General features: G+C 38.1%; 1 pseudogene; it reads right to left on the minus strand.

The window, feature by feature from the left end:
• Positions 1-2,421: 2,421 nt before the first annotated feature.
• Positions 2,422-3,288, minus strand: LOC129034578 (protein PIMREG-like; annotated as a pseudogene).
• Between the last annotated feature and the right edge of the window lie 6,871 nt (positions 3,289-10,159).

Here is a 10,159-nt window from a genome sequence, read left to right on the forward strand (position 1 = left end):
GATTAATTAATGGGAGAACCAGGAACATGTTAAAATGAGTTCAAAAAATACTTCAGACCAGTCGCAGTGGCTCATGTCTATAATCTCAACACTTTAGGAGGCCGAGGCAGGCGGATCCTGAATTGAGTCCGGGAATTTGAGACCAGCCTGGGCAACATGGTAAAAACTCATCTCTACAAAAAATACAAAAATTAGCTGGGTGTGGTAGTGTGCCCCTGTAGTCCCAGCTACTAGGAAAGCTGAGGTGGGAGGATCAACCTGAGCCTGGCAGGTTGAGGCTGCAGTGAGTCGTGAGGGTGCCACTGCACTCCAGCCTGGGTGACACAGCCAGACCCTGTCTCAAAAAAAAAAAAAACACACACACACACACACAAATCCTTTAGAGCTAAGGTATTTATAGGCAATTTAATAAAGGAACTTTAGGATAAGATTGCTGGGTTAAATACAAAACTGGTTAACACCCTACAGAGCAATAAACCTTACTTTGAGTTTGTATCTTTCACTAAAGAGAAATTATTTTCATCTGTACTAGACAAATATCTGCAAGTTAATCTCTGTATTTACAGACTGTAAAACAGCAAGGTCAATAGAAAAATTAACTAAAGGTGCAAACCCAGAACTGTGCCAAAAGAACACCTGGTATTCTTTTTTGCCCAATTCTAAGTTTTGGATAATTTTTCTGATGTTCTTTATATTAAAGAAAATGCTTATAAAATTTCACCATTAATTAAGGTGTTTGTGGAGTTTTTGGTGAATACCTTTTCAAGTAAGTTAAAGAAGTTCTCTTCTAATTCTGGTTTCTAAAAAATAATTTAGCACAAAAAATGAGCCAGGCGTGGTGGCAGGCGCCTGTAGTCCCAGCTACTTGGGAGGCTGAGGCAGGAGAATGGTGTGAAACTGGGAGGCGGAGCTTGCAGTGAGCAGAGACAGCACCACTGCATTCCAGCCTGGGCGATAGAGCAAGACTCCGTCTCAAAAAAATAATAATAATAAATAAATAATAATAATTTAGCATAAATGAGTAGTGCAATAAATACTTTTTCTACATTGATTAGCATGTTTTTTTGCTTTTTCTCCTTTTCGTGTGTTAATGAGGTGGACTATATTGATAATTTCTTGATGTTGAAATATCACTTTATTCCTCAGAAAACACTACTTGGTCATGACGTGTTATGTTATATACTGGTGACATTTATTTTCTAATATTTTATTTGAGAATTTTTCATTTATGTTCATAAGTGAAACTGCTCAGTACTTTTCTGGTTCTGTCCTTAGATTTCTTAAGCAGATAATTTTCTTTCTTTGTCTACACTTTTTGGAAAGTTTTAAAAATAAGATCTAGAATATCTTTTTTCTCACAGACTTGGTTGAAAAATCACTTATAAAACTAATTTTGTATGGTTTCATTTTTAAGGGAGAAATTTTTGACTACTGATGTAATTTTTAATGGTTATTGGCTTATTTATATCTTATGTTTTTTCTTGAATCAATTTTGATAATTTATATTTTCTAGAAAAAATGAAATTTTAACATTTTCAAATTTATTGACACAAAGTTGTTCAAGGTGCTGTCTTGTGACTTTTAAAACATTCATTCTTTTCATTTTTCTTAAAATTATTTATTTGTGGCTTCTTTATTCTTTTGATTAGTTTTATTTGATAATGTATTTTTATCTTTTAATAAATAGATTGATTTTATTAATCACCTGTTTTTAAGTTGTCTACTAGTCATTAATTTCTGTTCATCTCTCTTGAAAAATAATTTCTTTCCAAGTTTTCTCACTATTATTTGTGCAGCTTCTTGATTTGAATGCTTAACTAATTTATTTTAAGTGTTTCTCTTTTTTTTCCAAATGCAAACAGTCTTTATTATGAGAATGCAATGTTATCTAGGTTTCTTTCTAACAAAATGACAAAGGAGGTTTCTTAAATAATTTACAAAGGGCAGAAATTGCTCTTGAACAGGGCTACCCCTCCCAGCACACCCACAGTACTCTGCTTTGCGCATACAAATAGGTACCCGTGAGCCCATGGTCTTAAGCCTGGAAATATCTCCTATGCCTTCCTTTGAGTCCCTGGTAGGAAAAGCAGGGATGAGAGTGGGACCCCACCAAGAGCCTTGGCACCAGAAACACAGTGGGTGAGTGATTCTGCGAATGACTCCCCAAAAACCAGGCACCCAGGTACACAGCTCAGAGCTCTCAAACATCTGATGCTGGCACTTCACATTACAGATGAAGCAAATACAAGACTCAAGGTCAAGTGTACGATGAGTTTCCAAGCCCAAGAGTCCCTGGAAAACTAGAAGGAACAATTGTCCCCACCTCTGCAAGATCTCCACAAGACACTCCCAGGCTGTGGCAGGCAGTCACTGATGGGTCCAGATGTGGCTGGAGCAGCGGGGCACAGGGCTCCTTGTTAATCAGGTCCTTGTTAGCATGGCCCAGGGGTACTGATGACTCCTGGGTGGTTCCTCCAGGAAGCTCATTGGAAGCACAGACATCCTCGGGTATGAAGCCTCGGTGGTCAGACAGGTCTTGTTTTCTGCAGGACAGAACTGCAGGGCACTTCCTCCGTCATGAATGAGAGAGATGGTCATGTCACCACTCTCTTCCGCCATAATAGCTTCGTCCAGCTCCTGGGAGAGCTTCTGGAGATGCTGAGTTCCCGCCCCCGCAGGCCCTCGGTCACTGTCAGACTCACTGGGAGAGCAGAGGGGCTCTGTTGAGGAGTAGGGGCTCCGGAAGGCAGCCTCCCGCCTCGACAGCCTTACTGGGTGGGCAGGTGAGCCTATGGGGCAAAGAGGCGGTGATGATCCCTCTCCCAGGGGTCTGCGGCTGAGTGGGCAAGGGCGGCTCCAGACAGCCGGGTGCTCTCGTGGCTCAAGCTGTGAGTTGGTGATCCATTGCCCTCTGTGCCCCTCTCTTCCTCCTCCTGGCCTTCACCTGGGTCTCCACCAGCCATTTGGTGCCGCTTTGGCAGGACTCCTGGATTCTCTGGGACTTGGCACCCAAGGCACTTTAGCCGAGGGAGCTGCAGCCTGGAGGCCCTGTGGCCCTGGCTCTGGTGTTTCCAGGCATTTCCAGGAGGGGCCTGCCTGGAGGCTGAGGCTGACAGCTCTCAGGGGCAGCCTCCTTTGGAACTGTCTGCTTAGTGAACTCAGGGCCCCGGCGGAGGTCTCCTGATGGCTGGCCAAAGGCTGCAGCTCCTTGCTGTCCTCCAGCTGCTCCTGGTGCTGTAGAGATTTCCGGCGCACAGAGGCCCCCATTCCCTGCCACCAGGAAGCCATCTGCCTGGCCAAGAGTCTTCTCTGCCCACCACACCCTGACACCACCAACGCCCACCCAAGCCCGAACACATCGTGTTTCTCATTTTTTAAAGAAATGTACTTAAGGCTATGAATTTCATCCTTAGTTATAGTTTAGCTGTACTCCGTAAGACCTGACAGATAATTATTCATTCTATTTTGTAGTTTTAATTGTTTTTATGCCTTTAACCCATACAAAAAAGTTGTGCACATTATTAAGTTTTTAAAATATCAGTTTCCAAAATTTAAGCAGGGTTTGTTTCTTTAAAAATATTTAATTGAATCAAAATTAGAGAATATGGCATGCATCTCATTAATTTTTCAAGAAATTTTTATGGCCTTTTATGTAGCTATTTTAAAAAATGATGAGAACTCAGGCTGGCAAAAATAAACAAATAAATAAAAATAAAAAATAGAAAAATGAACCATCTGGTTTTCTTTATGGGGGCAAATATATTGATATACTTAATATTTAAATAGCATAAATAAATGAGAGTACTATATGATATAAATATTATATAATACATATGAATACATAAAAATTAGATAAAATCTGATAATTTTATTGCTTGACTCTTCTATATCTTAACTAATCTTTCTCCTCTCCTTCGCCAATCTTCTTTTGGTGGAAATTTATTAAAATCTTTCTGTGATCATCTGCTAATTTCTTTCTATAATTCTGTACATTTTTGCTTTTAATAGTTCAAAACTATGCCATCGGTGTATACAGTTCATGTAGTATCATTTTTTTATTGGATTATTTATTTTATTTTTGTGTAGCATTTTCCCTCTATTTATATTTTACATGTTAAAATGCTATTTTTGGCATTTTGATGTTGATAAGCCTATGTCACTTTTCTTATTCTTCGCATTTGTTTTTCCCTTATTTTGTCTTTAATCAGTTTAAACATGCATATTTTTAGTCTTTACCCAATTATTTTATAACAAAAAAACTGCAAATGTTTTGTAATTTTAGATTTGTTTATTCTATTGACAAATATTAATTGAGTTCTTATAAGTGCCAGATCCTTGTCTCAGTGCTGAGAATGTATTAGTGGCAAACAGATTAAATTCTCTTTTCACAATGGATTCCACATTGTAGTGACAAGAGATACACAAGTAGCATAATAAATAAGCACATTTTATTATATATTATAATATGATAGGTCATATAGAAAAAAATATAGAGCAGGTCAAGTGTATGGCAGTTTTACAGTGACAGTGGGAGTGATTGCAGAATAAATGAAATAGCCATATTTGGCTTCACTGGAAAAATACTATATGAGCAAAGAAAGACTTGAAAGAGGTGAGAAAGTGAGCTCTCCAGGAGATCTTTTCAATTCCTAATGAGGGAGAGTGACTGGCATCTTCAAGGAACAGCAAGTAGGCCAGTATGGCTGTAGAAAATAGAATTTGGGGAAAGTAGCAGGAGAGTGTAGTGCATATAGTGGGTAGGCAGATTGCATAGGGTCTTGTAAGTCATAAGTAGCAATTGAATTTGCATACTATTTAAATATAGATTAAAGGAGTCAAGGGTAGAAGCATGGAGAACACTTAGGAAACTACTCTAGTTATCTAGGTGAGGGATGATGGTGGCTTGAACCAAAGTGGAAACAGTAGAAATGATAATAATTGATCAAACCAATGTTATATTGAAGGTAGATCCAATAAGATTCCCTAAAGTACTGGATATGCGGGGGGACGGGGGGGCGGGGGGCAGTGACAGAAGAAAATATGTCAACAATGCCTTTAAGTTTGGGGCCTAGCAACTTAAAAAAAACTTAATTTTCCATTTAGTAACTACATAGAGCATGATTTGAGGGTGGGAAAATAAAGGTGTTCAGTATTGGACATCTTAAATTTGAGATACCTATTATACACCCAACTGGAGATTTCAAATAGGCAATTTGCTACATAAATATGGAATTCACAGGAGAGGTCCAAGCTAGAGAATTAAAATTGGCAATCATGACATATAACTGATATTAAGTCATGGATTGGATGTCATCACCATAGGTGTATGTATAAATAGAGAAGAGAAGTCCAGAGACTGAGCCCTGGGGCACTCTAAAGTTAAGAGATTTGGCCGGGCATGGTGGCTCACACCTGTGATCCCAGCACTTTGGGAGGCTGAGGTGGGCGGATCACGAGGTGGAGAGATTGAGACCATCCTGGCCAACACAGTGAAACCCCATCTCTACTAAAAATAAAAAAAATTAGTTGGGCATGGTTGTGGGCGCCTGTAGTCCCAGCTACTTGGGAGGCTGAGGCAGGAGAATGGCATGAACCCGGGAGGTAGAGCTTGCAGTGAGCCGAGATCGAAAGCCACTGCACTCCAGCCTGGACGACAGAGCAAGACTCCGTCTCAAAAAAAAAAAAAAAAAAAAAAAAAAGAGAGATTCACTGTAAAGACCATGAATTAGCAATAGAGGCTAAGAGAAGTATCCAGAGATACCAAGAGAAGAAACAAGAGAGACTGGAATTCTGAAGTCAAGTGGACAGTGTTTCCAGGAGGTGGGAATGACTAGTTGTGTCAAATAATGTTGTTAGGTAAAGTAACATGAAGACTGAAAACTGACCCTTGGATTTGTATAGGGAGATCAGTTAGGATGAAGTGGTTGGACCAAAAGCCTGATGGCAAGAGGGAAATTGTAGTCAATGAATATAGACAACTTTTTCTAAGAGTTTAATTACAATACAGTTCAGAAAAATGAGGGAGGATCTGGAGGGGAAGTGGAATCAAGAGACATTTTTCTCCTGGGTATGCGTGTGTTTGGGCGTGCATGCATGCACGCATATTTTAAGATGGAATTATAGCAGTGCATTTACTCCTCAAAGTGTCCCAGAAGAGAGGATAAGTTGATGGTGTAGGAGAGGGAAAAGAGAATTGCTGAAGTCGTCAAGTAATCAGGAGGGGATGGTGTCCTGTACACAATTTGAAAGGCTAGTATGAGGTCAAAGTGCGAATTGTTCATCTATAGTCAGAGAATAAAGGCTGGCAAGCTGACTAGTGTGAGCAGATATGGTAATGCAAGTTCGTAGAATGCAAGTTTTGTAGAAATTTTTTTTCTAACTTCTACTACTCCCTCAGAGAAGTAGGAAGCAAACTCATCATCTGAGAGGATGGGAGGGAAGGTGCTCAGGATTTGACAGCAGAGAACGCACAGAACACTGATATAGGAGAGGAGAAAAGGAAATGGATTCGGGACGTGTAGGGGCCATTTGAGGTTTAAGGTCATGAATTTAAAGTGGGACCAGTCAGTGTTTCAGTGTTTTTCCCAGCCATATTCAGCTGCAGCATGCCAGGGCAGTGAGGACAGGTGGATTTAACCAAGCTTGCAGTTCTACCAAGTGAATACCATAAAGGCAGAGATGCAATGGAGTTGACAGCATATACTAATTGTAAAGCCAGATCATGGAATTTAAGCAGGGTAAGGAGAGAAGTAAGAATATCTAGAAAGTGCAGGATCATGAAAAGGTGATCATGAAAAAGGATCAATAAATTAGAGGTTCTGGTGGAGTTGAAGGATTGTTGTGTTCGGGCTCTAGAGAGAGTTAAACTGGAAAGATAAGTGAAAAGATAGAGTTGATTTTAAATAGGTAATTCTCTGGCAATCCATGTGGAGAGAACTGCTCTTAAGAAATTACTGGCCAGGCATGGTGGCTCACACTTGTAATCCCAGCAATTTGGGAGGACGAGGCAAGGGGATCACTCAGGTCAGGAGTTTGAGACCAGCCTGGCCAACATGGTGAAACCCCATCTCTACTAAAAATGCAAAATTAGCCATATGTGGCAGCACACGCCTGTTATCCCAGCTACTCGGGAGGCTGAGGCAGGAGAATCAATTGAACCCAGGAGGCAGAGTTTGCAGTGAGCAGAGATCGTGCCATTGCACTCCAGCCTGGGCGACAAGAGCAAAACTCATCTCAAAAAAAAAAAAAAAAAAAATTAGAAATTGCAAAGTGGTCTTATATTTGCTCCTGTTGGTGATTCAAGTGTTTTGTCACCCAAGTCTATTCTTCATGTTAATTTCTCAGTTTGGGAGTAAATTTTAACCCCAAGGCAAACTGAGACTTCAATTTCTCAAAAGAAACTTTGAAAAATCTAACTCAGAGCCCTAACATCATGTAATTTATCAATAAATATGTTAGTATGTATCACTAAAAATTATTTTAAAAATTTTGGGACAAACTTAGGACTATTTACTTAGCACAACCATAATACTATCACAGAAAAACAAAAACAAATACAAACCATCATGAATTTCTTAATCAATGTTAAAGTTTTCAGTGATCTCATATACATCATTATTTTAACAGTTCTTTTGAATCAAGATCCAAATAAGATTATCACATTGCATTAGTTAATGTATCTTCTATATTTCTTTAAGTCATTAGATTTTTCCTCCAACTTGTGTTTTTTTATAATTCTTATAAATCAGTTTCTTATTTCCCTGATTGCTGACATAATTTAACATGTTTCTCTGTCACCTGTATTTCCTATAAATTAAACCAGATTTATGTTAAATTTTTTTATGTGTGGCAAATTGTTTTTTTCCGTCAGGAAGACATAGTTCCTGTTCATCATTCCTTTTGTGATGTTAGCAGACATCGATGTGCAATGTGTAAATTTTTAATGTTTTCTTACTATCAAATTTTTACATACTAAGGACACAAATACAGATCAGTCATTTTATCACATTTCACTGAAGCGTTTATAATTTATCATTCTATTATCTTCAACAAAAGAAGAATTGCTGTTGTTACTGTTGTTTTGACCAGCCTGTGACCTTCCAACAGGTTAGCTGCAGTGATACCTGAACTGCCATTCCATTTTTTTTTTAATTTTTAATATTTTTGTAGAGAGGAGTCTCCCTATGTTTCCCACGCTGGTCTTTAACTCTTGGCCTCAAGTGATCCTCCTGCCTCAGCCTCCCAAAGTGCTAAGATTACAGGTATGAGCCACTGCACCCAGCCCACCATTCAATAGAGCTTCAAGATTTGAACCAATAACAAATCTTGATCTGCTGTCATGACATCATGTGGATGTATTGGTAACAGACTGGGCTCAGCTATGTCAAAAACTCCCAGATCTGTGCAAAAGTAGTAAGAAATACACTGATGACTGAAGTCAAAGCAAATGCTGAAAAATCTCCTGGTAGCAGCATAAAAATGGTGAATGTAAAAAAGGAGTAATTGTATCCTGACTAAAGCTTGAAATGTTACACTTTTAAGGTGGAGATCTATGAATATATAGGATGGCAGTTTGAAACGTTCTCATGCCATGAAAAAAAAAGGTCTAAATTAAGGTGTGATTTTTTTTAAAGTACATAATTATTTCCTACATTAGAAGAAATAGAAGAGACAAAGGCATGATATCAGCTCCCTCATGATGTACATTGATTGGGACAAAGAAACTGGTGACTGACCTTTTAGTTGGAAAAAGAATACACAGAGTGTGAAGAATCAGAGAGGGGTTCTGAAAGTAGGAAGATATTGAGGGGAATAAAAGAAGATGAGATAAGTAATAAACTTGAAGTAAAAAAACGATTTGAGCTCTCTGGGTAGTAGCTTTACAATATGCAATAAGCAATTAAACTGTTAACACTCTTATTTTTATTTTAAGTTTCAGGGTACATGTGCAGGATGTGCAAGTTTGTTACATAGGTACACATGTGCTGTGGTGATTTGCTGCACCTATCAACCTATCACCTAGATATTAAGCTCAACATACATTAACTATTTTTCCTAATGCTCTTCCTCCCCCTACCCCACCCCTTGACAGGCCCCAGTGTGTGTTGTTCCCCTCCCTGTGTCCATGAGTTCTCATTGTTCAGCTCCCACTTATAAGTGAAAACATGCGGTGTTTGGTTTTTTGTTCATGCACTAGTTTGCTAAGGATAATATCATCAATTATTTTACAAAAATTTTTGGAATGGCATACTTACGCTGTAATTTATCTAATCATTTTCCAGATGTATACCTTGGGGTAGTAATTTTTAACTTTTGTTAAACCACATGTTAAACAACTCAAACTTGGAACTATCAGACTTTTTCTTTAGGATAGTTTTTTAGAAGTAGGATAACTAAGTCAAAGAGTATTAATAATACTCTTTGATACTTTTATTAAAAGGTAGTAATAAAAATATCAGAGTATTATTAATACTTACATATAATACTAATTTGACTCAATTATTCTTCAGTTTTCTAACATTCTTTCAGCATGTAATACCAACTTCCTTCTTAACCTCATAGAGAATGAAGAAACACAAATGTTTTCAACAGAAGAATAAATATGATTCTGTTTTAGAAAAAAAAAAGCATACTGGTAGCAGAATGACCATTTGCCATTTCCCTTCCTGTGAAATCTGTCTCTTTTTGACCTTTGCCCATATTTTATTATTGAGGTGTTGGTATCTTTCTTATCAGTTTCCCTGAACTCTTTCCATCAAAGTATTATTAAAGATAACAATTCTTTTTCATATGTGTGATGAATTTTTCTCCCAGTTTAATATTTGTCTTATGGTTCTATTTTTATATCTTTGGGCCTTTTTTCTTTGTATGTCTTCATGATGAATGTAATATGCATTGCTTATAACAAACAATACAGACATTCATAAAGTAAAAAGCAAAAGCAAAGATAGGATAACACAGTATAAAAATCATTGTGTATTTAAACTATCCTGCTTTTCTATGCCTTCTTGGTTTTTTGTAGTGTTGTTTAAATTCTGTATATGTCCATGTGTTTTCCTTGGAGATTTCCATTTCTCTAGGATGGCATGGTTTTTAGATTTAAAGAAGAGGAAGGGGGATTGTTGCCTCAGTTGAATCCCTAGTATTCCTTCTACTCAAC

Source organism: Pongo pygmaeus, chromosome 3 (genome assembly GCF_028885625.2).
Source record: "Pongo pygmaeus isolate AG05252 chromosome 3, NHGRI_mPonPyg2-v2.0_pri, whole genome shotgun sequence".
Taxonomy (NCBI): domain Eukaryota; kingdom Metazoa; phylum Chordata; class Mammalia; order Primates; family Hominidae; genus Pongo; species Pongo pygmaeus.